Here is a 24,099-nt window from a genome sequence, read left to right on the forward strand (position 1 = left end):
CCGCCCAGTATTATTTCATAAGTAATTTCCCATGAATGACAAGATTCATGTCAACTGGAAAAAAATGCAGGTTTTTCTAAAGGGTAGCCATCAGCTCTTCACAGCATCTTATATTTATATAGCGCCATCAACGTAGTAAACCATCCCAAGGTACTTCACAGGAGCAATTATCAAACAAAATTTTACACCGAGCCACATAAGGAGATATTAGGGCAGAAAGAGGTAGGTTTTAAAAAGCGTCTTAAGGGAGGAAAGAGAGGTAAAGAGGCAGAGAGGTTTACGGCGGGAATTCCAGAGCTTAGGGACTAGGCAGCTGAAGGCACGGCCACCAATGGTGGAGCGATTAAAACCGGGGATGCGCAAGAGGCCAGAATTGGAGGAGAGCAGAGCTCTCGGAGGGTTGTAGGGCTGGAGGAGGTTACAGAGATAGGGAGGGGGTGAGGCCGTGGAGGGGTTTGAAAACAGGGATGAGAGTTTTAAAATCGAGGTTACTCCTGAAATCTTAGCCCCCGCAAACTCGGCAAATGCTGCAAAAAATCATCGCATTATGGAAGTGAGCTGATCTCATATTAGTTCAGATGCTGCCTGACCTGCTGATCATTGCCAGCATTTTCTGTATTTTATCTCACATCAGTTCATTCGAGCACATGCTCCAGGCCAGCACCTCAGAGGTAGCATTCCCATGGTGATGCACCAGGACCCCTTTAGTAGGCCCCGTGGAATAACGAACAAGTATTAACTCATAAGTCGTTGCACTCCGCATGCTGCCAGGCCCAGGACTGTCTGCTGCTATAGTCCCTTCTGTCTGGAGGAGGCTATTCATCTGTTCCCTGGGGCCACTTAAACTATTATCATAGCCCTGCAGTCTGGTGTGTTTATTCTTGTTTTACTTTGAATGAGAAGGCAAGGTATAGTCTGAAGTACTGCTTTTTTCCAAACCATTAAATGCAGTCAGCGGAAAACAAGAATCGAATAATTTTGCTCAGTGTGTGAAATATATTTCAGACGTTAATTGGAGACGGCCTGTAATTTTTACAATGACTTTCTGTTTTGCGGTAATTGTACACAGCTTTAAATTTTTAATCTGAAATGTATGAAATCCAATTGCCGCTAATTCTAAAAGTAGTTTTTAGGCTGTGCAGTAAATCCACTCGTCAGACTTCAATGTACATTGTGATGGGGAGGCAATATCCAATTGTTTGGAGAAAACACTTCAATTTTGCCGTGCGAGAGTCTTCCATCGGTCCTCAACGGTTGAGGACCTCTGTAAGACCTTGGTTTTTTTTTCTTCATTTAATATTAATACTTCATTATTCATCATTCCCCACCGATAAAAGCAGACAAGTGTGTTGCTGGAATTAGGTTTCCGTCTTAAAATCATCTGGGGAGAACGTGTCGAAAAAAATAAATAAAATACAGGGGGGAGTTGAAAACTAAGGGCCATAAATCTAAGATGGTCATGAATAAATCCCATAGGGAATTCAGGAGGCACTTTTTTACCCAGAGCGTGGTTAGAATGTGGAACTCGCTACCACAGGGAGGGGTTGAGGCGAAAAGCAGAGATGCATTGAAGGGGGAAGTTGGATAAGTACATGAGGGAGAAGGGAATAGAAGGATATGTTGATAGGGTGAGATGAGGTAGGGTGGGAGGAGGCTCGTGCGGAGCATAAACACCGACACGGACCAGTTGGGCTGAATGGCCTGTTTCTGTGCTGTAAATACTATGTAAAATCATAAAAGTAAAAGACATAAGCCTGGAAATTAGGCCATATAATATTATTGTACAAGTGCTTAGCGTGTTTGTTCTGAAATTCTTTCTCCACTATTTATTGGAGACACTCACCTATTTATTTGAACACAATTATTTTAACCCCTAGTAAAATAGCACATAAATAAATTTAATAAGAATACATTAAGGGGGTGCCTCGAAAATGTTAGCGCCTCTCCGCCAGAAATTCAGTAGTAGCGCCCCAAGCAGGAGGCGGGGCGCTACTGGAAGCGCTCCACCTCTTTCTTGGGGCGCTACTACTGAAGTTCGCGCCGCAACGTGCAACAGCGCCACGCGCGCGTCGGCACGTAGCGCCACGTCATTGCAGGCCTCCCTCCCCTGATTAAAGGGGAGGGGCACCGGGGCCCTACTGGAGCACCGGGGAGCGGGGTACCGTGGAAACAGCCCGGCACTCAAGAGATTCAATTTTAGTCTTTGAATCACCTGCACTCGGACTGACACGATATAGAAACATAGAAACATAGAGATAGGAACAGGAGTAGGCCATTCGGCCCTTCGAGCCTGCTCCGCCATTCAATGAGATCATGGCTGATCTTCGTCTGAGATCTTAGCTGATCTTACCAGTTCAGTACCCCGTCCCCGCCTTTTCTCCGTAACCCTTAATCCCCTTAGCCTTCAGAAATATATCCAATTCTCTCTTGAAAATATTTATTGAATTAGCCTTCACAGCCCTCTGTGGCAGGGAATTCCACAGGCTCACCACTCTTTGAGTGAAGAAATTCTTCCTCATCTCTGTTTTAAATGATTTGCCCGCTATTTTTAGACTGTGGCCCCTGGTTCTGTGCTCCCCTGCCATTGGAAACATTCTCTCTGAATTCAGCCTGTCCAGGCCTGCCATAATTTTATATGTTTCGATGAGATCCCCTCTCAATCTTCTAAACTCCAGTGAGTACAAGCCCAAACTATTCAATCTCTCCTCGTAGGTCATTCCCGCCATTCCAGGTATCAGCCTGGTGAATCGCCGCTGCACTCTTTCCATGGCAAGAACATCCTTCCGCAGATGGGGCGACCAAAACTGTACACAATACTCCAGATGCGGTCTCACCAGCACCTTGTACAGCTGTAGTAAGGTATCCCTATTCCTATACTCGAACCCCCTTGATATGAAGGCCAACATACCATTTGCCTTCTTAATCGCCTGTTGCACCTGCATGCTCTCCTTCAGTGACTGGTGCACAAGAACACCCAGGTCCCTCTGCACTTCCCCATCTCCCAATCTATTGCCATTTAGATAATAATCTACCCTCCTGTTTTTACCCCCAAAGTGGATAACCTCGCATTTATCCACATTATAGTGCATCTGCCACGTATCCGCCCATTCCCCCAACCTGTCCAAATCGCACTGTAGCCTCCTGACATCCTCATCAGAGCCCACCCCTCCTCCTAGTTTAGTGTCGTCAGCGAATTTGGAAATATTGCATCCAATTCCCTGATCCAGATCATTTATATATATATTGTGAACAGCTGGGGTCCCAGGACAGATCCTTGCGGCACCCCGCTGGTCACTGCCTGCCACTCCGAAAACGAGCCGTTTATTCCAACTCTCTGTTTTCTATCCGCCAGCCAGTTCTCTATCCACGTTAATACTTTGCCCCCAATCCCATGAGCCTTAATTTAGCATGATAATCTTTTGTGTGGAACCTTATCGAAGGCTTTCTGGAAGTCAAGGTACACCACATCCACTGGCTCTCCCCCATCTATTTTACCAGTTACTTCCTCAAAAAATTCCAGCAGATTAGTCAAACACGATTTACCCTTTGTAAATCCATGTTGACTCTGTCCGATCCTTTCCCCATTTGTCAAGTGCTCCGCTATTTTATCCTTAATAATGGACTCTAGCATTTTGCCCACAACCGATGTAAGGCTTACTGGTCTATAATTCCCTGCTTTCTCTCTACCCCCCTTTTTAAATATTGGGGTAACATTAGCTACCCTCCAATCCACGGGTACTGTTCCCGAGTCAATGGAGTTCCGGAAGATGATCCTTAGAGCATCTGCTATCTCCAGGGCCACCTCCTTAAGTACCCTAGGATGTAGTTTATCAGGCCCCGGGGATTTGTCGGCCTTCAGTCCCCTCAACTTATCCAACACCATATCCCTAGAGATACTAATTTCTGTCAGCTCCTCCCTCTCATTAGTCCCTATGTTTGCCGATATTCCTGGGAGGTTATTTGTGTCCTCCTTTGTGAATACAGAACCAAAGTATGAGTTTAATTGGTCTGCCATTTCCTTATTCTCCATTATATATTCTCCCGAATCGGACTGCAAGGGACCGACTTGGGATTTTACCAGTCTTTTCCTCCTGATATACCGATAAAAGCTTTTGCAGTCTGTCTTTATGTTTGCTGCAAGTTTACTTTCGTATTCTATTTTCCCCTTCCTGATTAATCCCTTTGTCCTCTTTTGCTGTATCCTGTACTGCCCCCAATCTTCCGGTCTGGTGCTTTTTTTTGCCAGTTGATATGCCCTTTTTTTTGATTTTATGCTGTCCCTAATTTCCCTCGTTATCCACGGTTGAGCCACCTTTTTAGGTTTATTTTTATGCCAAACCGGTATAAACATGTTCTGGAATTCTTCCATTCTATCTTTGAATGCTTGCCATTGTCTATCCACTGTCAATCCCCCCAGAAACACCACCCAATCAATCTTACCCAATTCCCGTCTCATACCTATGATATAGGAATGCTGCTTTTGATGGAAGTACATAGCACTCGATGCCAATTGACCATTCGGAATGCCCAAGAGGGCTTTGGGAAGATGTGGTATGGACCAGATTTGACATAGTCTTGGAGTTAACAATGGGCATCAAGAAGAGTGCCAGGCTGAGCGATTGGCAAAATTAAAATTGAAATGGCCGCCCGATACCTGCCCCTTTAAGTAGCGCCGACGACGCTGCAAAAATGGCCCCTGACCCTGTCGGACATATCATCCGCCGATAGGTCAGGGGGCGCAAGGGAAGTTTTCGGCCGGGGCGCTGCGCAAGGCGATGATGTCATCGCCGGCGGCGCAGGGCCGCTGGGCGCTACTGGCTACCGCCACTGCTAACCTCCCGCTGAGCTAATGAGCTCCCAGGGGCGCTAACGAGATGCGCAAATCAACCCAATTTCCACCCCCCCCAAAGTGTCCATCTCTGACTCTTCCCTTCCCTTCCTCGACTTCTCCGTCTCCATCTCTGGGGATAGGTTATCGACCAATATTCACTACAAGCCCACTGACTCCCACAGCTACCTGGACTACACTTCCTCCCACCCCACCTCCTGTAAGGACTCTATTCCATTCTCCCAGTTTCTCCGCCTCCGCCGTATCTGCTCCGACGATGTCACCTTCCACACCAGTGCTTCCGACATGTCTTCCTTTTTCCGCAACCGAGGATTCCCCTCTACCGTGGTCGACACGGCCCTCGACCGTGTCCGTTCTATCTCACGCACTTCTGCCCTCACCCCTGCCCCTCCCTCCCGGAACCACGATAGGGTTCCCCTTGTCCTCACCTTTCACCCCACCAGCCTCCACATTCAACAGATCATCCTCCGCCATTTCCGCTACCTCCAAAGTGATCCCACCACCAAACACATCTTCCCCTCCCCTTTCAGCATTCCGTAGGGACCGCTCCCTCCGAGACACCCTAGTCCACTCCTCTATCACTCCCAACAGCCCTTCCCCTTCGCCTGGTACCTTCCCGTGCAAGCGCAGGAGATGTAACACCTGCCCCTATACCTCCCCCCTTCCCACTATCCAGGGCCCCAAACACCCCTTCCAGGTGAAACAGCGATTTACTTGTACTTCTCGCAATCTAGTATACTGTATTCGCTGCTCACGATGCGGTCTCCTCTACATTGGGGAGACCAAACGCAGATTGGGTGATCGCTTTGCGGAACACCTCCGTTCAGTCCGTAAGGGTGACCCCGAGCTTCCGGTCGCCTGTCATTTTAATTCACCGCTCCATTCCCACTCGGACCTCACCGTCCTTGGCCTCTTGTATTGTTCCACGGAAGCTCACTGTAAACTCGAGGAACAGCACCTCATCTTTTGATTAGGTACTCTGCAGCCTTCCGGACTCAATATAGAGTTCAACAATTTCAGATCATAACCTCGGCCCCTATTTCATTTTTTCTTGTAATTTTTCCACTCCTTTTCCCCCCCCCCTTTCCTTTTGTTTCTCTCTCACACCTGGCAGCTATCTCTTGCCCTGCCAGTACACTTTACACCTAATCTCAGCCTATTACCATCTCGTCTAGCTTCTAATACCTTTTATTGCCTCTTTTTTACTTCTTTTGTTTCTTTTATTCTTTTGTCCGATCGCAGCCCTGCCTCCGATCTATCTTTTCTTTCCAGTTTCAAAGAAGGGTTCGACCCGAAACGTCAACTCAAATTTCTGTCCATGGATGTTGCCTGACCTGCTGAGTTTTTCAAGCATTTTCTGTTGTTCATACAATAATACTGCTCAGCATAATTTCCAGACAATTTTTCACCCTTGTCAAAATGCCCATTGTTAACTCCAAGGCTATGTCAAATCTGGTCCATACCACATTTTCCCAAATCCCTCTTGGGCATTCCGAATAGTCAATTGGCATCGAGTGCTATGTACTTCCATCAAAAGCAGCATTCCGAAACACATCTTGTGTTAGTCAGAATGCAGGTGATTCAAAGGCTAGAATTGTGCGCAGAGAGATTGTGCCTTCTTTTAGCTTCCCTTCAGAACATTACCTTACAGACCATTTTAAGAATAGAACCCTCCTGCCTTCCTGTCAAACTAACTCAGGGCTCATCTTCGTTCCCAAGGCAGTCAAATCCCCAAAGGGGAACGTGTCTCTCATATTGCAAACCGCTCCACCGGCACTCTGCAATTGATCCTGTTGATATCCAGGGTAAAAACCCAATCAGAATTGAAGTGTGCCTTGGGTTTAAAGAAAAGATTAAAGAGCAGACACCTCAATAACGTTTTTTGATTAGACAGACGACCTCTTTAGAAAATGCCACGGGATTGTGTTACAGCCAGTAAATGTCATGAAAGAAGAGCACAGACAGCAATTTCTCAGTGGTGTGGTAGTGTGTTGTCTTTTCAGAGCCACAGTTTTCCCAAACAAAGAAAAATAATTACAAGCTTAACAATTCACTCAATGGAGCATCATGACTGGAGATCCTGAAAGGTATTCATGAAAAACTGCTCTTGACATAACTATAAATAGGATACTATGAAAAGAATATGTATTTCCAAGATCACTCCAACACGACAGCCAACACACTTTGATTCAAGTAATCGCATAGCTGAGTCTCCATGATGACTAACAGTACAAGTTGTTTGCTTCTCACTAGAAAAAGAATGTAACTGTAATATTTTTTTTGTAATTCATTCTTGGGATGTGGGCATCACTGGAAAAGACGGCATTTATCGTCCATCCCTAGTTACCCTGAGAAGGTGGTGGTGGGCCTTCTTCCTGAACCACTGTAACACTTGGATACACATGAGACGCTTGTTAGGCCACTTCAAAGAGTCGTTCAGAGCAAAGCACCTTGTGTGGGACAACAACAACAACAACTTGTATTTATACAACGCCTTTAACATAGTAAAACGTCCCAAGGTGCTGCACAGGAGTATTTTAAGACAAAAAATTTGACACCGATCCACATAAGGATAAATTAGGGCAGGTGACCAAAAGCTTGGTCAAAGGGGTAGGTTTTAAGGAGCGCCTTCAATGAGGAAAGAGAGGTCGAGAGGCGGAGAGGTTTAGGGAGGGAATTCCAGAGCTTAGGGCCAAGGCAGCAGAAGGCACGGCCAGCAAATGTTGAGCGATTACAATCAGGGATGCTCAAAAGGGCAGAATTAGAGGAGCACAGATACCTCGGAGGGTTGTGGGGCTGAAGGAGATTACAGAGGTAGGGAGGGGGCGAGGCCATGGAGGGATTTGAAAACAAGGATGAGAATTTTGAAATCGAGGCGCTGCTTAACCGGGAGCCAATGTAGGTGAGCGAGCACAGGGGTGTTGGGCGAATGGGACTTGGTGCGTGACTGGAGTCACGTGTAGGTCAGACCGGTAAAGACGGCAGGTTTCCTTTCCTAAAGGACATCAGCGAAGCACTTGGGTTTTTACGACAATCCGACAGCTTCATGGTCACTTTCGCTGATCCCAGCTTTTTCTCTCCAGATTCTTTTTGAACTCGATTCGAATTTTCAAACTGGCTCTGGCGGCGGTTTGAACTCTCGTCCTCCCAGACCTCGTGATTACTAGCCCAGTAACAGCAACCACCATAATATTGTACTCCTAAGAGTTAATGGAAGAATTAAATATCATTGGTGATCGCCAGCAAAGCAGTCGGTGTCACCGCCAACTGCCGTTAATGGCCGCCCGAAATGGCCGCAGCGCTAACCGACCTAAGTTGGTGTGGGGGGCCATGGAGGTTGGTGGCGCAGCACTAACCTTGAGTGCAACGCCGTCCTGGTGGAGTTGCACGAGGGATCCGGGACCAATTTGTAGTCCTGGTGCGTCTGTGTGCGAGGCTGTGAAACTCACGATGCATTGTGGGCCGTGAGGAGCACTAAAATTTAAAGGGGCCATGCGCACTGAAGCAAGGGAAAATAAAATGCACTGATTCAATACATTTTTCTGCCCTTTTCTGTCATTTTACAAATATTCAATATTTTTAAAAAGTTCCAAATGCGATTATTCAGCTCTTAATGCTGAATTATCTTCCTCAACTGAACAAAGGGGAAAACTGCCTCAACACTAACACAAATTGCTCAGCAAGCCAGGGAAGGGTCACCCAGGGTCTCGCACGCAGCACTCCAGCTTTGAGCAGGGGGTCAACACTGCAAGAGCGGCCCTCTACCCACAGGGGCCAGGAGGCCCTCCAGAAAGAACGATGTGGGAGTACGTCACTAAGGCCGTCACTGCCAGCGGTGTCGCCCCCACCACCTCGCTCCAGTGCCCAAAGAAGCTTCATGACCTCAGACCACTGGTCAAGGTCAGTGAATGCATCTTCAAAAGCCGTCTCCTACCAACTGCACCACCAGCCTCACACACTGCCGCTGCGCAGACCGCCTCCAGCTGGCGCAAGAGCGGCGGCCGCCATTTTTTCGAGGCTCTCTGGCGCTAACAGGTGGCAGTTAAGTATATGAATTTTTCGCCCAAAAGCTCTCATATTTAAGTAGGGGCTTTGGGTGAGCAGTGATTTATGACTTCCTTGCATTATGTTATTATCTGCCTTTGCTCTTTCATAGAGTCATAGAATCATAGAAATTTAAGGTGCTGAAGGAGGCTATTCGGCCCATCGTGTCTGTGCCGGCTGAAAAAGAGCTATCCAGCCTAATCCCACTTTCCAGCTCTTGGTCCGTAGCCCTGTAGGTTACAGCACTTCAAGTGCATATCCAAGTACTTTTTAAATGCGATGAGGGTTTCTGCCTCTACCACTTCTACACCCTTTCAAGCAGTGAGTTCTCACCCCCCCCACTACCCTCTGTGTTGTGTCTGTGTATAATAAGACACAGACTGCGGAGAACGGTACAACAGATGTTTACTCAACGTGGCTCACAGTGGAACTGATCTGTACAGATTACTACTCAGTGCTATAGACAGGTGTGGTCACTGCCGGTACTGCAGTATACAAGAGCTGTAAAAGATAGTTCCCCTCTTAAAGGTACATACATTACAATTCCTCCCCTTTTAGATTAACAGTACCATAACACTCATTTAACAATTAAATATCAAGCTAATTACAATTAACACTTTTAACATGCAACATTAGCTGAAAATAGTCTATTTATATATTCAGTCTTTGGGGAGGCTTCCTGATCCTTTCTGGATAGCGCCTTTCCCGAGTGTCTTGCTCTTGGTGCGGAGGCGATTCTGGTCCCCTGTCGTTGGTTGGTTCATCAGCTTCCGATGCTACTGTTTCTGGGGTAGATGCGACCTGTACATCGGGTTCATCACCAGGTACGTATGGGCGAGGCATGGGGTTGACTTGTTCCTGTGACTCTAGCATCTGGTCAGCATGGCGTCTCACGATGCTCTCCCCAAGTCCACTGTGTACATTAGTGGGCCCTGCCGTGTGCATATCGTTCCTGGCTGCCATTTTTCTGTTCGGTAGTCGCGGGCCAAGACTGGTTGCCCTACATTGAAGCTCCTTGTTGGCTTCTCATGAATGTGCTGGAATTGCTTACTCTCAACATCTCTTCGTACGTTTGGTCTGAGCAAATCCAGGCAAGATCTTAACCTTCGGTTAAAGAACATCATGGCTGGGGCCTGGTTGGTGACTGCGTGTGTCGCATTCCGGTAGGCGAACAGAAAATTGTCCACCTTGTGTTGCAGCGTTATGTTGTCATTGTACATAGCCTTTATTGCCTTCTTAAAGGTTTGTACGAACCTCTCAGCCAATCCATTTGTGACTGGATGATACGGGGCGGATGTGGAATGCCTTACCCCATTCTTTTTCAAGAACCTCCGGAACTCTTCGGACACAAACTGTGATCCGTTGTCGGAGCAAATCTGTTCTGGCAAGCCATTCCTGGCAAAGATGGTCCGTAGGACTGCAATAGTTTTCTCCGTGGTGGTGGAGGACATTTTGATGACCTCAGGCCATTTCGAGTGCGCATCCACGGCTATTAAAAACATTGAGTCCATGAATGGACCAGCAAAATCAATATGCAACCGTTGCCATGGAGATGAGGGCCACTCCCATGGGTGTAGAGGGGCCTGTGGTGGTGCATTTTGGACTGTCTGGCATCCTGAGCAGCTCTTGGTCAGGTCCTCGATTTGTTTATCGATTCCCGGCCACCACACATAAGCCCTGGCTAGGCTTTTCATTTTTACCCCTCCCAGATGACCCTCATGAAGCTCATTGAGCACTCTATCCCTTAACTTGGGTGGAATTACCTCTCGGGATCCACACATTAAGGTCCCCCGGCACACTGACAGCTGTTCTTTCCTTGTCGAGAATGCTGGCAACAGTGAGTCGCCATGTGCTGGCCATCCCTTCACCGTCAAGTCATATACCCGAGACAGTGTCGGGTCATTTCGGGTTTCCTTTTCGATACAAGCATTAGCTACCGGTAGGTATTCAACTTTAGTCGAATGGAATATTTCGACAGGATCCACTGCTGGTGCTTCCTCCGCAGTAGGCAGTGGCAGGCGTGATAGCCCATCAGCATTTCCATGCTGTTTCGTGCCCTTATATTCAATCTCATAGTGGTGCGCCCCTAGAAAAATGACCATCTTTGTAGTCGTTGCACAGTCATCACCGGAACGCCCTTCTTCGGATTAAAAATGGAGACAAGAGGCTGGTGATCAGTCAGCAAGGTGAATTTCTGCCCATGCAGATAGTGATTGAGCTTTTTCACGCCCCACACTAGGCTGAGGGCCTCCCTGTCAATCTGGGCGTAGTTACGCTCGGCTGAGGTTAGTGATCATGACGCAAAGGCTATTGGCCTCTCTGAGCCATCCGAGAATTTGTGCGACAGCACCGCTCCAATGCCGTAGGGTGACGCATCACATGCCAACCGAATTGGTAATGCTGGGTTTTAATGGGCCAATACCTCTTTCGATGTGATTAGTGTTTTGCTCTTCTGGAAAGCTCGTCTACATTCGTCACTCCACTTCCATGGCACCCCAGTTTGCAGTAGGGTGTTCAGTGGGTGTAGTATTGTAGACAAATTTGGCAAGAACTTATGGTAGTAGTTTACCAGCCCGAGGAACGACCTCAGTTGTGACACATTTTCCGTTGCTGGAGCCTTGACTACTGCCTCAATCTTCTCTGGGGACTTATGTAACCCCTCTTTATCGATAACGTGGCCACAATACGAGATCTGTTTTCTAAAAAAACTCGCATTTGGGGCGGTTAGCTCGGAGCCCATATTCCTGCAATCTAGTGAGCACCTGCTCCAGGTTGGCAAGGTGATCACTGTCATTTTCGCCCGTGACCAGGATGTCGTCCAAATAACACTGGGTCCCTGGGATCCCTTGCAGGACTTGTTCCATTGCCCTCTGCCAAATAGCCGGAGCTGATGCTACCCCGAATACCAGCCGGTTGTATTGGTAGAGACCTTTATGGGTGTTGATTGTGAGGTATTTTTTTGATGCTTCTTCTACCTCCATTTGCAGATATGCCTGGGCCAGATCAATCTTAGTGAAGCATTTCCCTCCAGATAGCGAGGCGAAAATATCTTCAATCTGCGGAAGTGGATATTGTACGGTGTGAAGGACCGGGTTCACTGTTACCTTAAAGCCCCCACAGATGCGAACCCTCCTTGGTTCCCCAGGCGTGCTGCTCAATGACTTTTTCATCACAGGAATGATGGGTGTAGCCCACTCGCTCCAGTCTACCTTGGACAGTACACCTGAACGTTCCAGACTCTCCAGCTCTGCTTCGACGGCTGGGCGGATCGCATAAGGTACCGGTGTGGCCTTAAAAAATTTTGGGCTTGCGTTTTCTTCAATTTTAATTGTCGCTGTCATGGCTTTTAGTGTTCCGAGTCCTTGCTGGAACACTTCTTTCACGTCAGTTAGGATCTTTGACAGTCACCCAGGTGTGACGTCGTCTTCCTTTTTGTCAGCCACAGTCAGTGCCTGTATGGAATGCCAATCCAGTTGTATTTTCCGGATCCATTCACGTCCCAGTAATGGTGGTCCTCCATCTTGCAATACATACAGGTCTAGTTTTGGTGTTTCCTTACCGTTATATATAACGGTCACCCTTATTTTACCTTTGGGGTAGACTTTTTGCCCCGTGTACGTCTTCAAAATAATTTTTGTGTGTCTCAAGCGTATGTGTGAGAATAGCCGCTCGTAGTCCCGTCGGTTTATGACTGTTAGGGCTGATCCTGTGTCCAATTCCATCTTTACCTGGACTCCTGCTATCTTGAGAGTGACCCAAATGGTTCGGTGATCCTCCGTTGTGATCACATTATGTAGTTTCAGACAACTCAGTTCCCTGCTTTCGGAGTCGTTATCACTCTTTTGTTCGTCTGAACTATTCTCCGTCATCTTATGTATCTTCTTGTACTGTCCTTTGGTAGGTTTCTTATTGCTGGTTTTCTTTCCCGACCTGCAGACTCATGCTATGTGTCCTACTTTTCCACACTGTCTGCACACTTTGTCTTTGAACCAGCAATCATTCTGGTCGTGTGTTGTTCTGCCGCAGCGATAGCACTTCTCTGTTCCATATGACATTTCGTTTGTGCCATATTCTTGCGGTCTTTGTTGTATCTCTGCAGCGCCCCATGCTGCTGCTTCATATGATACCGCAATGCTGAAAGCCTTTACCAGCATAAGGTCCTTCTCAGATAAAAGCCGTTTCTGGGTTCCTTCACTTTGAAGCCCACACACAAACTTGTCCCTTAAGGTATCTGCCAGTCCCGCTCCAAACTGGCAGTGTTTCGATAGTTTGCGCAGTTCTGTTAAATAATCAGCATTGCTTTCATCCTTATGCTGGTTCTGTTTGTGAAACTTGAATCTTTCTGCTTTCAGCAGCGGTGTGGGGTTTAAATGTTCCTGTAGTATCGTTACTATGTCTTCAAAACTCTTTTCCATTGGCTTCGTTGGGGTTACTAGATTTCGTAATAAACTATACGTCTTTGCACCCATTAAATTTAACAATACCGACGCTTTCTTGTCATCTGACACCTCATTTGCCTTGCAGTACACCTCCATTCATTCGACATATGTAGTCCAATCTTCGACTTCATTGTCAAATGCGGTGATACTGCCACTCTTCGGCATTTTGGGTGTGGTTTAAAATGGCATCTCCCAATGGCTTAAAATGGTGTCTTTCCTTCCTCCCCCGCTGCTGCCAACGCCGCTCCCGGTGGTTCTCGTGGCAATGGCGGCGCCCTGTAGGTTTCGCGCGCTTCTCCTGCGCTGCTGCCAACGCCGCTCTCGGCGGTCCTCGTGGCAATGGCGGTGCCTCGCGGGTTTCTGTGCTTCTCTCTCTCCCTCTCTCCGATGCTGCTCGGCCCCTGAACACAGGCTGCGCCCTGTGCGCTCTGCCCTCTCTCTCTCTCCCCCCCGTCGATGCTGCTTGGCCCTTTGCTGTGCCGCTCGGTCGGGCTCTAGCCCGCTGCTGTCCAGGAAGGGTCTGCGCACTACCTGTTGCCAGCCCGTTTCGCTGGACCACCTCGACTGGAAAGCCAAGACTGGCTCTCGACAGCCTCCCCCGCAATTCTCGAGTCTCTGCTTGATGACTGGGTGGTTGCCCGTGGTCGACGCCCAAGCCTCTGGTCTTGACCTCCAATCCACTGATCTCCAGGAATGAATCCCCGGGAGGTGATGCAGAGTTGCAGGTAGGTTCGAACTTGCCTCGTCCCCAATGTTGTGTCTGTGTATAATAAGACACAGACTGCAGGAGAAACGGTACAACAGGTGTTTACTCAACGTGGCTCACAGTGGAACTGATCTGTACAGATTACTACTCAGTGCTATGTACAGGTGTGGTCACTGCCGGTACTGCAGTATACATGAGCTGTAAAAGATAGTTCCCCTCTTAAAGGTATATACATTACACTCTGGGTGAAAACATTTCTCCTCAACTCCCCTCTAATCCTTCTACCAATTACTTTAAATCTAAGCCCCCTGGTTATTGACCTCTCTGCTAAGGGAAACAGTTCCTTCCTATCCACTCTATCTAGGCCCTTGATAATTTTATACACCTCATCTCAGTCTCCCGTCAGCCTCCTCTGTTCCAATCTTTCCTCGTAGCTAGTGCTCCTAAATAAGGTCTATGCGTCTGCAAGGAAGCAGAATCTGATGGCAGTAGGTCTCTAATGCCATCAGACCTATGGAGGTCCATAGCTTTGTATTGGAGGGTGGCACCAACTCCAGAGTCACTGTGCTTTTGCGGCTGATGGCATTCTATCAAAGCCAAAGTGCCTAAAGTGTCTCCTTGCTCAATGGACGGGCACCTCCTGCTATTCTACCAATAGACTGGCACCTCCTGCCATTCTACCAATAGAACGCTGGTTTGCTCTCGTTAAGAAAGAAGGGAATGCCACGAATAAAAGTGAGCAGAAAAAAGTGATCAAGTAAAACAGCTGTAAAAATAATTTAAAGCTGCGTGATACCACAATTTGTTAAAGGTTCATTTCCCCCAATTCTCCCTCCTCCTTTTCTCTCTCCCCGCTCTCTTTGAAGGCACAGATTCATGCTCGGCTACAGTTCCACAGCCACTGCACACCTACAGTGCCCCGCCCGAGGGGCTATTCTTCGTGAATCTCAAAGCTCCTTGTTCTTGCAATTTTGATCACGGGTCGTTATATTAAAAAAAGGTCTTCCCAATTTTTCATTGAAAGAGGAAGTTGAGGCCTTTCAGGTTTCGATGGGTTTGTTCCTTAAGAAAAAGAAAGACTTGCATTTCTATAGCACCTTTCATGACCTCAGGACGTCCCAAAGTGCTTTACAGCCAATGAAGTACTTTTGAAGTGCAGTCACTGTTGTAATGTCGGAAACGCAGCAGCCAATTTGTGCACAGCAAGCTCCCACAAACAGCAATGTGGATAATGACCAGATAATCTGTTTTTGTGATATTGATTGAGGGATAAATACTGTCCAGGACACCGGGGATAACTCCCCTGCTCTTCTTCGGAATAGTGCCATGGAATCTTTTACGTCCACCTGAGAGAGCAGAGGGGTTCTCGGTTTAACGTCTCATCTGAAAGACGGCACCTTCGACAGTGCAGCACTCCCTCAGTACCGCACTCCCTCAGTACCGCACTGGAGTGTCAGCCTAGATTTTTGTGCTCAAGTCTCTGGAGTGGCACATGAACACTAATTGATTGGCAGGCCGAGGGTCTGGAGCACGGCTGTGATGTTTAGCTGCGAGGATGGAACTGCGCTTTAACTTGTCTCTTTCGAAGCCACTGCCAAATGACGGCGCCTCCGACAGCGCAGCGCTCCCTCAGTACTGGGCACTGGGGCGTCAGCCTGGAATTTTTGAGCTCGAGCCTCTGGTGGGGGTGGGGGGGGGCGGGGGGTGGGACTGAGAACCCACAACCTTCTGACTCAGAGGTGAGAAGTGCTGTCCACTGAACCACGGCTGAGACGGAGACCTGATGGCCCCCTCACCCTCAAACAAAAACTGGCCTGACGGCGAGGTCCTTTCAACACTTGGTGGCCAGCATGAAATTCTCTGGCATCTACTGGTAGATTTTCTTCGCCTAACACAAGAGGAAGTGCACCGATGTTCTCTGGGGATGCTCGCAAAGAGGAATCGGCACTGCGCCTTATGAATACAGAACAAACAGAGGCACCTGGCCTGGACAAATCAGTGAATGCACATCCCTTCCTGTCCACTGGGAGATCAGCTGTTGCTTCAGTGATAGCTGATTCATTTTATGTTTTCCTTCTAACATTCTGGGAATTTCCATTGGGATTCACAGACGTATTTGGCGGCTTTAACAAAGGGTTAATGTCTTCAGGGAGGATGCGAGTTGCTGAAACATTTTTACTGTGAAAATACTAAGCTGTTGTGGTGCTTTTTTTTAAAAAGAAAAAGACACGGAACAGCTTGTGATGGGAAACTAAATTTTTAATGCTGTATTTAAAATCGTAACGCTTCATCCGTTGTGCCATTTATAAAACATAAATATTTATCTGCCTTAAAAATGAGAACTCTTTTTCAGGAGCTCGTTATTTTAGCTCTGAAATCTCAAAAAATTATAAATGATGGCATCAAGCAAGCTTAAGTTATACATGTTATGCCTTGCACCATCATCTCCTTTGTCTCTTAATCTCTCCAGGTCAGGCAGCGTCTGTGGAGAGAGAAACAGAGTTACCGTTTCAGGTTGATGACCCTTCGTCAGAACTGGAAAACGTTAGAGATGTAACAGGTTTTAAGCAGGTGTAGGGGCAGGGAAAGTGGGGGGGAGGGAAGGAAGGAACTAAAGGGACGGTCTGTGCTAGGGTGGAAGGCTGGAGAGATTAAATGTTGCAAATGGGGATGGCAGAATCATCAACAGCTGCCGCCTGAGAAAATGGGGGCAGAGATTATGATCTGAAATTGTTGAACTCAATGTTGAGTCCAGAAGGCTGTGAAGTGCCTAATCGAAAGATGAGATGCTGTTCCTCGAGCTTACGTTGAGCTTCATTGGAACCGTGTAAGACTGGGAAAATGGAATCGAGTCCTTACAGGAAGCAGGGTGGGAGGGAATGTAGTCCAGATAGCTGTGGGAGTCAGTAGGATTGTAGTGGGTGTTTGTCGATAGCCTATCACCAGAAATGGAGTCAGAGAAGTCAAGGAAGGGAAGGGAAGAATCCCCTCATAAATTTTGAACACCTCTATGAAATCTCTCGTTAACCTACAACCTTCCAAGATCTCTGCGCTCTGCCAATTCTGCCCTCTTGCGCAACCCCAGCTTTATTTCTCCACCATTGGCGGCCGTGCCTTCAGCTGCCTGGGCCCTAAGCTCTGGAATTCCCTCCCTAAACCTCTCCGCCTCTCGACCTCTCTCTCCTCCTTGAGACGCTCCTTAAGACCTACTTCTTTGACCAAGCTTTTGGTCACCTGCTCTAATATCTCCTTATGTGGCTCGGTGTCAAACTGTGTTTGATAACGCTGTTGTGAAGCGCCTTGGGACGTCTTACCACATAAAAGGCGCTATATAAATACAAGTTGTTATTGTTATTGTCTAAAGATTTTATTCATGCATAGTCACTGTGTCCTCCCATTTTCATTTCCACATCAATACATTTGATGCAGTTGTTTGGTATCCTTTCTTTTAAGGAGGGGATTGGTACAGATCTGAGTCAGGAAGGAATGCAATCAAGAGGAAAAAAAATGTTATAAAGCTGAAAGAAAAATAGAAAATGCTGAAAAGCACAGCAGAACTGTGACGGAAAGAAAAAGATAGGTTAGCATTTGGATGTGATTGTTTGACAAGCCTGGCATCAGTTCAGATGACTCAGATGCTTCAAAAATACTCAGTGAGAATGGTGATTAAAAACCTCTACTTACCCATACTGCAAATTAAAAAGTGCAAAGAACATCTTAATACCATGTACAGCAGCTCAAATGTCGCATTACCGGCACCCGGCTACCGACCATAGAGCACATATACCAGAAACGCTGTTTACGGAGGTCACGGTCCATCATCAAAGACCCTACCCACCCCAGCCACAGTCTGTTCGCCCTCCTGCCATCTGGGAGACGCTACAGATGCATTCGCACCCGTACGACCAGATTTAGGAACAGCTTCTTTCCCAGGGCTGTCATCCTACTGAACTCCACAAATAAACTCTAAAGCCTGCACATCTGCCGATGCACTTTATTATGGTTATGTTTATGTTAATGTATTACAAGCCAAATGAATACATAGATACATAGAAGATAGGAGCAGGAGTAGGCCATTCGGCCCTTCGTGCCTGCTCCGCCATTTAATGAGATCATGGCTGATCCTTTAATTCAGTATCCCGTCCCCGCCTTCTCTCCGTAACCCTTAACCCCTTTTGCCCGTAGAAATATATCTAATTCCCTCTTAAATATATTTAATGAGCTGGCGTACACTGCCCTCTGTGGCAATGAGTTCCACAGGTTCACCACTCTCTGAGTGAAGAAATTCCCCCTCATCTCTGTCCTAAATGGTTTAGCCCTTATCCTTAAATTATGTCCTCTAGTTCTGTTTTCACCCGCCAAGGGAAACATTCCTTCTGCATCCAGTCTGTCTAGACCTGTCAGAATTTTATACACTTCTATGAGGTCCCCTCTCAATCTTCTAAACTCCAGTGTGTACATCCCTAAACTACATAGTCTCTCCTCATAGGTCATTCCCGCCATTCCTGGTATCAGCCTGGTGAATCGCCGCTGCACCCCCTCCATGGCAAGAACATCCTTCCTCAGATGAGGCGACCAAAACTGTACACAGTACTCGAGGTGTGGTCTCACCAGTGCCCTGTACAGCTGCAGCAAGGTATCCCTGTTCCTGTATTCTAACCCTTTTGCTATGAAGGCCAGCATACCGTTTGCCTTCTTGACCGCCTGTTGCACCTGCATGCTCGCCTTCAGTGACTGGTGTACAAGAACACCCAGGTCTCTCTGTACTTCCCCCTCTCCCAATCTATTGCCATTTAAATAATAATTTGCCCTCCCGTTCCTGCACCCAAGGTGGATAACTTCGCACTTGTCCACATTATAGTGCATCTGCCATTTATCCGCCCAATCGCCCAGTCTGTCCAAATCGCTCTGGAGCTTCCTGGTCTCTTCCTCTGAGCCCACCCCACCTCCTAGTTTAGTGTCGTCTGCAAATTTGGAAATGCTGCATCCGACTCCCTGATCCAGGTCATTAATGTAAATTGTGAACAGCTGGGGGCCCAGGACAGATCCCTGTGGTACCCCACTTGTTACTGCCTGCCATTCAGAAAATGAGCCGTTTATTCCAACTCTCTGTTTTCTATCTGACAGCCAGTTCCCTATCCACGCCAAAACTTTCCCCTTTATCCCATGAGCCTCAATTTTCCATGCTAATCTTTTATGTGGGACCTTATCGAAGGCCTTTTGGAAGTCCAGGTACACCACATCTACTGGCTCTCCCCCATCTATTCTACCAGTTACTCCCTCAAAAAATTCCAATAGATTAGTCAAGCACGATTTACCCTTTGTAAATCCATGTTGACTCTGTCCTATCCTGTCCCCATTTGCTAAGTGCTCCGCTATTTCATCCTTAATGATGGACTCCAGCATTTTGCCCACAACTGATGTAAGGCTTACAGGTCTGTAATTACCTGCTTTTTCCCTACCCCCCTTTTTGAATAGTGGGGTAACGTTAGCTACCCTCCAATCCATCGGCACTGTTCCCGAGTCTAATGAATTCTGAAAAATCATCCTTAGTGCATCCGCTATCTCTAGGGCCACCTCCTTCAGTACCCTAGGATGCATGTTATCAGGCCCTGGGGATTTGTCCACCTTCAATCCCTTTAGCTTCCTTAACACCATATCCTTAGAGATATTGATTTGCGTCAGTTCCTCCTTTGCCAATGTCCCTATTTTTCCCGATATCCCAGGGAGGTTTTTTGTGTCTTCCTTCGTAAAGACTGACCCAAAGTATGCATTTAGTTGATCTGCCATTTCCTTATTTCCCATTATATATTCCCCCGTATCTGACTGCAATGGACCAACTTTGGTTTTCACCAGTCTTTTCCTTTTGATATATTTATAAAAGCTTTTGGAGTTAGTTTTTATATTTTCCGCCAGCTTGTTTTCGTAAGTTGAATGTTGAATGTTTAAATGTCTTAATCTAAATGTACACTCTCGGGAGCTGCAAGCCTACATTTCGTTGTACTGCACTTGTGCACTAACAATGACAATAAAAGTTGATTTGATTTGATTTGATTTATTTCAGCCCAGTTTCTAACCCATAAATCCACACCAATGCTACATCAGAAACATTAACTGAAATGAAACTGAGAGGCAACCAAGCGCACCCGAGGAAGAACAGAAAGAGAGAAAATCACGAACAAAGCAATGGACTTCCGGAGATAGGCAGATAGACCAGACAGAAAGGAACAGTTAAAGACCGGGTTACATGGTGGGCAGTAAGAGGAAACAGACTTAAGCGGGCAAGTAAGAAAAGAATGGAAACTGTTCATTCAATCCATTGCTTCATTGCTTCGACCCACTACAGGGAACCCCTCAGAACATCTTCACGTCTCTCTTCCAAGACAACAAACCTATGTTCCCTATCGGGCCAGGCTAGGAACATAGGAACAGGAGGAGGCCATTCAGCCCCTCGAGCCTGTTCCGCTATTCAGTTGGATCATTGCTGATCTGTAGCTTAACTCCATTTACTCGCCTTCATTCCATAACCTTAATACCCTTGCCTGTGAAAAAAATCTATAAATCTAAGTTTTGAAAAGTTCACTTTCTTTTCAAAGGATCTTTTTTCTCTTGTTGATCGGCGCCAGCATTCACAGGTACAATGGATACAGTTGCAGATGAAACAAAAGGTGATGAAGATAGTAGACCCCGAAGCTGAACAGGATAGGCTACAGCAGGATTTGAATACTTGGGCAGACAGGTGGCAGATTAAATTAAATTTAGAGAAATGCAAAGTGCTTCACATAGGGACAAAAAAAAATCCAGGAAGAGACTATTAATTAAATGGAAAGAAAATAATGTTTCACGGAAAATGAAAGAGGTCCTGATTGGCAATAAGCTGAAGCTGTCATAACATAAGAACATAAGAAGTAGGAGCAGGAGTAGGCCATACGGCCCCTCGGGCCTGCTCCGCCATTCAATAGGATCATGGCTGATCTGAATCTAGACTCACGTCCACTTCCCTGCCCTCTCCCCGTAACCCCTAATTCCCTTATCTGCTAGGAAACTGTCTATCTCCGTTTTAAATATATTTAATGTTGCAGCTTCCGCAGCTCTCTGGGGTAGCAAATTCCATAGATTTACTACCCTCTGAGTGAAGAAGTTTCTCCTCATCTCAGTTTTGAAAGCGCAGCCCCTTATTCTTAGATTATGCCCCCTAGTTCTAGTCTCACCCATCAGTGGAAACATCCTCCCCGCATTCACCCGATCAATCCCCCTCACAATCTTAGATGTTTCGATAAGATCGCCTCTCATTCTTCTGAACTCCAATGAGCAGAGTCCCAACCTACTCAACCTTTCCTCATACGTCAACCCCCTCATCTCCGGAATCAACCGAGTGAACCTTCTCTGAACCGCCTCGAGAGCAAGTATATCTTTTCTTAAATGTGGAAACCAAAACTGCACGCAGTATTCCAGGTGTGGCCTCACCAATACCCTGTATAACTGCAGCAAGACTTCCCTGTTTTTATACTCCATCCCCCTTGCAATAAAAGCCAAGATTCCATTGGCCTTCCTGATCACCTGCTACACCTGCATACTAACTTTTTGTGTTTCATGCACCAGGACCCCCAGATCCCTTTGTACTGTAGCACTTTGCAGTTTCTCTCCATTTATATAATAACTTGCTCTTTGATTTTTTCTGCCAAAGTGCATAACCTCACACTTTCCAACATTATATTCCATCTGCCAAATCTCTGCCCACTCACTTAGCCTGTCTATGTCCTTTTGCAGGTTTTTTATGTCCTCCTCACTCATTGCATTAAGGAGCTCATCGTGGACTTCAGAAGCCACCGAGGGAACCATCGCCCCATCAGCATAGACGGGACACCAGTGGAAGTCGTCAGTTGCTTCCGATTCCTGGGACTGCAGATCTCTGATGACCTGGCCTGGAACCATAATACTGAGGCTATGTTGAAGAAGGCACACCAGCGCCTCTACCCTCTATGGTGCCTGAGGAAATGCGGCATAAGCACACAGTGGCTTGTGAACTTTTACCGCGGCACCATAGAGAGTGTCTTGATGAGTGGTGTCAATGTGTGGTATGGTAACACCACTGCACAGAACAAGAAAGCAATCCAGAGAGTTGTGAATACGGCAGAAAAGGTCATCGGGTGCGCACTTCCGTCCATCGAGGAGATCTTCCAGACCAGGTGCCAGAACAAGGCCCGCTCCATCATCCAGGACCCCAATCACCCTGGGCACAAACTGTTCTCCCTCCTGCGGTCCAGACGTCGGTACCGCAGCATCCGAACCAGGACCAGCAGGTTTAAGAACAGTTTCTATCCACAGGCAGTGCGCCTACTGAACTGCTAATCGCACTGCCCCATATATTATGGTTATATGTTTATGTAAATATATATATTATACTTATATTACCATATATTTATCATATTACATTACTATTATTTCCAGTGGTAATTGAGGCTTTTTTGTACTATTCATCATATCCTGCAACTTGGACTGTTATCGCTATACTTTTTGCTTATTTGCTTATTGTTTTTATTTATACTTGTTTTTATTTTTTTGCTTTTATATTATATGCTTGTATTGTGGGAGTGAGTGGGGAGTAAGCATTCCATTGTACTAGTTACATATGGCAATAAAATTATCTTGAATCTTGAATCTTGCTTTCCCTCCCATCTTTGTATCATCGGCAAACTTGGATACGTTGCACTTGGTCCCTTCCGCCAAATTGTTAATATAGATTGTAAAGAGTTGGGGTCCCAGCACTGACCCCTGCGGAACACCACTAGTTACTGATTGCCAGCCCGAGAATGAACCATTTATCCCAACTCTTTGTTTTCTGTTAGATAGCCAACCTTCCACCCATGCCAGTATATTACACCCAATCCTGTGATTTCTTATCTTGATCAGTAATCTTTTGTGTGGAACCTTGTCAAATGCCTTTTGGAAGTCCAAATACACTACATCCACTGGTTCCCCTTTATCCACCCTGTATGTTACATCCTCAAAGAATTCGAGCAAATTTGTCAAACCTGACTTCCCCTTCATAAAACCATGCTGACTCTGTCCTATTAAATTATGTTTATCCAAATGCTCGGTTACTGTTTCCTTAATAATGGACTCCAACTTTTTGCCAACCACAGATAACAATGCTTGGCAGCAGTGAGTAAAGCAAAACAGACACTGGGATGTATTAAAAGGTCAATATTGAGCCAAAATAGTGAGGTAATCCTACCTAACACTGTATAAATCATTGGTGCGCCCGCACTTAGAACACTGTGCACAGTTCTGGTCACTGCAGCAGAAAAAGAATATTGCAGTTACTGAAAGGATACAGAAGAGAGAGTGACTAGAATGATCGAGGGGATGAAGGGATTGGAGTATGATTAGGAGTCAGTCATGGCACAGTGGGTAGTATTTTCATATATGACACAGAAGGTTGTGGGTTCAAGTCCCACTTCCAAAGGCTTGAGCAGAAAAGCTAGGCTAACACTCCCAGTGCAGTACTGAGGAAGTGCTGCACTGTCGGAGGTGCCGCCTTTCGGATGAGACATTAAATCGTGTCTGCCCTCTCAGGTGGACGTAAAAGATCCCACGGCCACTATTTCGAAGAAGAGCAGGGAAGTTATTCCTGGTGTCCTGGCCAATATTTATCCCTCAATCAACATCACTAAATCATATTATCTGGTCATTATCACATTGCTGTTTGTGGGCAAATTGGCTGCGTGTTTCCCACATTACAACAGCGACTACACTTCATTGGCTGTAAAGCACTGGTGGTCATGAAAGGCGCTATATAAATGCAAGACTTTCTTTCCTTCATTGGCTGTACAGTGCTTTGGGACATCCTGAGGTTGTGAAAGATGCGATATTTAATTATTCTTTAATTAAACAAGTTGACCCTGCGATTTCCAGTGGGGTCAGCACTACGCAATCAATTGGCCAAAACGCCCTTGGGGCACAAGACTGGAGTGAACGGCCCTGTGGATTTTCTGGGCTCATATTCACTGCCTGCCATGTTATCCGTTTTTGCCACCTATATACATTTATAACTAAAC

The 24,099-nt window shown here is 46.6% G+C and overlaps 1 long non-coding RNA gene across 1 annotated transcript in view; it reads left to right on the plus strand.

The window, feature by feature from the left end:
* The window catches only part of LOC147114556 (uncharacterized), a 37,245-nt gene extending 14,554 nt beyond the window's left edge, over positions 1-22,691 (plus strand). The window contains exon 3 of the long non-coding RNA XR_015078909.1: positions 21,809-22,691. This is a non-coding gene — a long non-coding RNA (uncharacterized LOC147114556). The remainder of the gene's footprint in view (positions 1-21,808) is intronic.
* Positions 22,692-24,099: the final 1,408 nt, after the last annotated feature.

This window comes from Somniosus microcephalus, chromosome 7, assembly GCF_052327205.1.
Source record: "Somniosus microcephalus isolate GS21.2 chromosome 7, FLI_Smic_1.0, whole genome shotgun sequence".
In the NCBI taxonomy this organism is placed as follows: domain Eukaryota; kingdom Metazoa; phylum Chordata; class Chondrichthyes; order Squaliformes; family Somniosidae; genus Somniosus; species Somniosus microcephalus.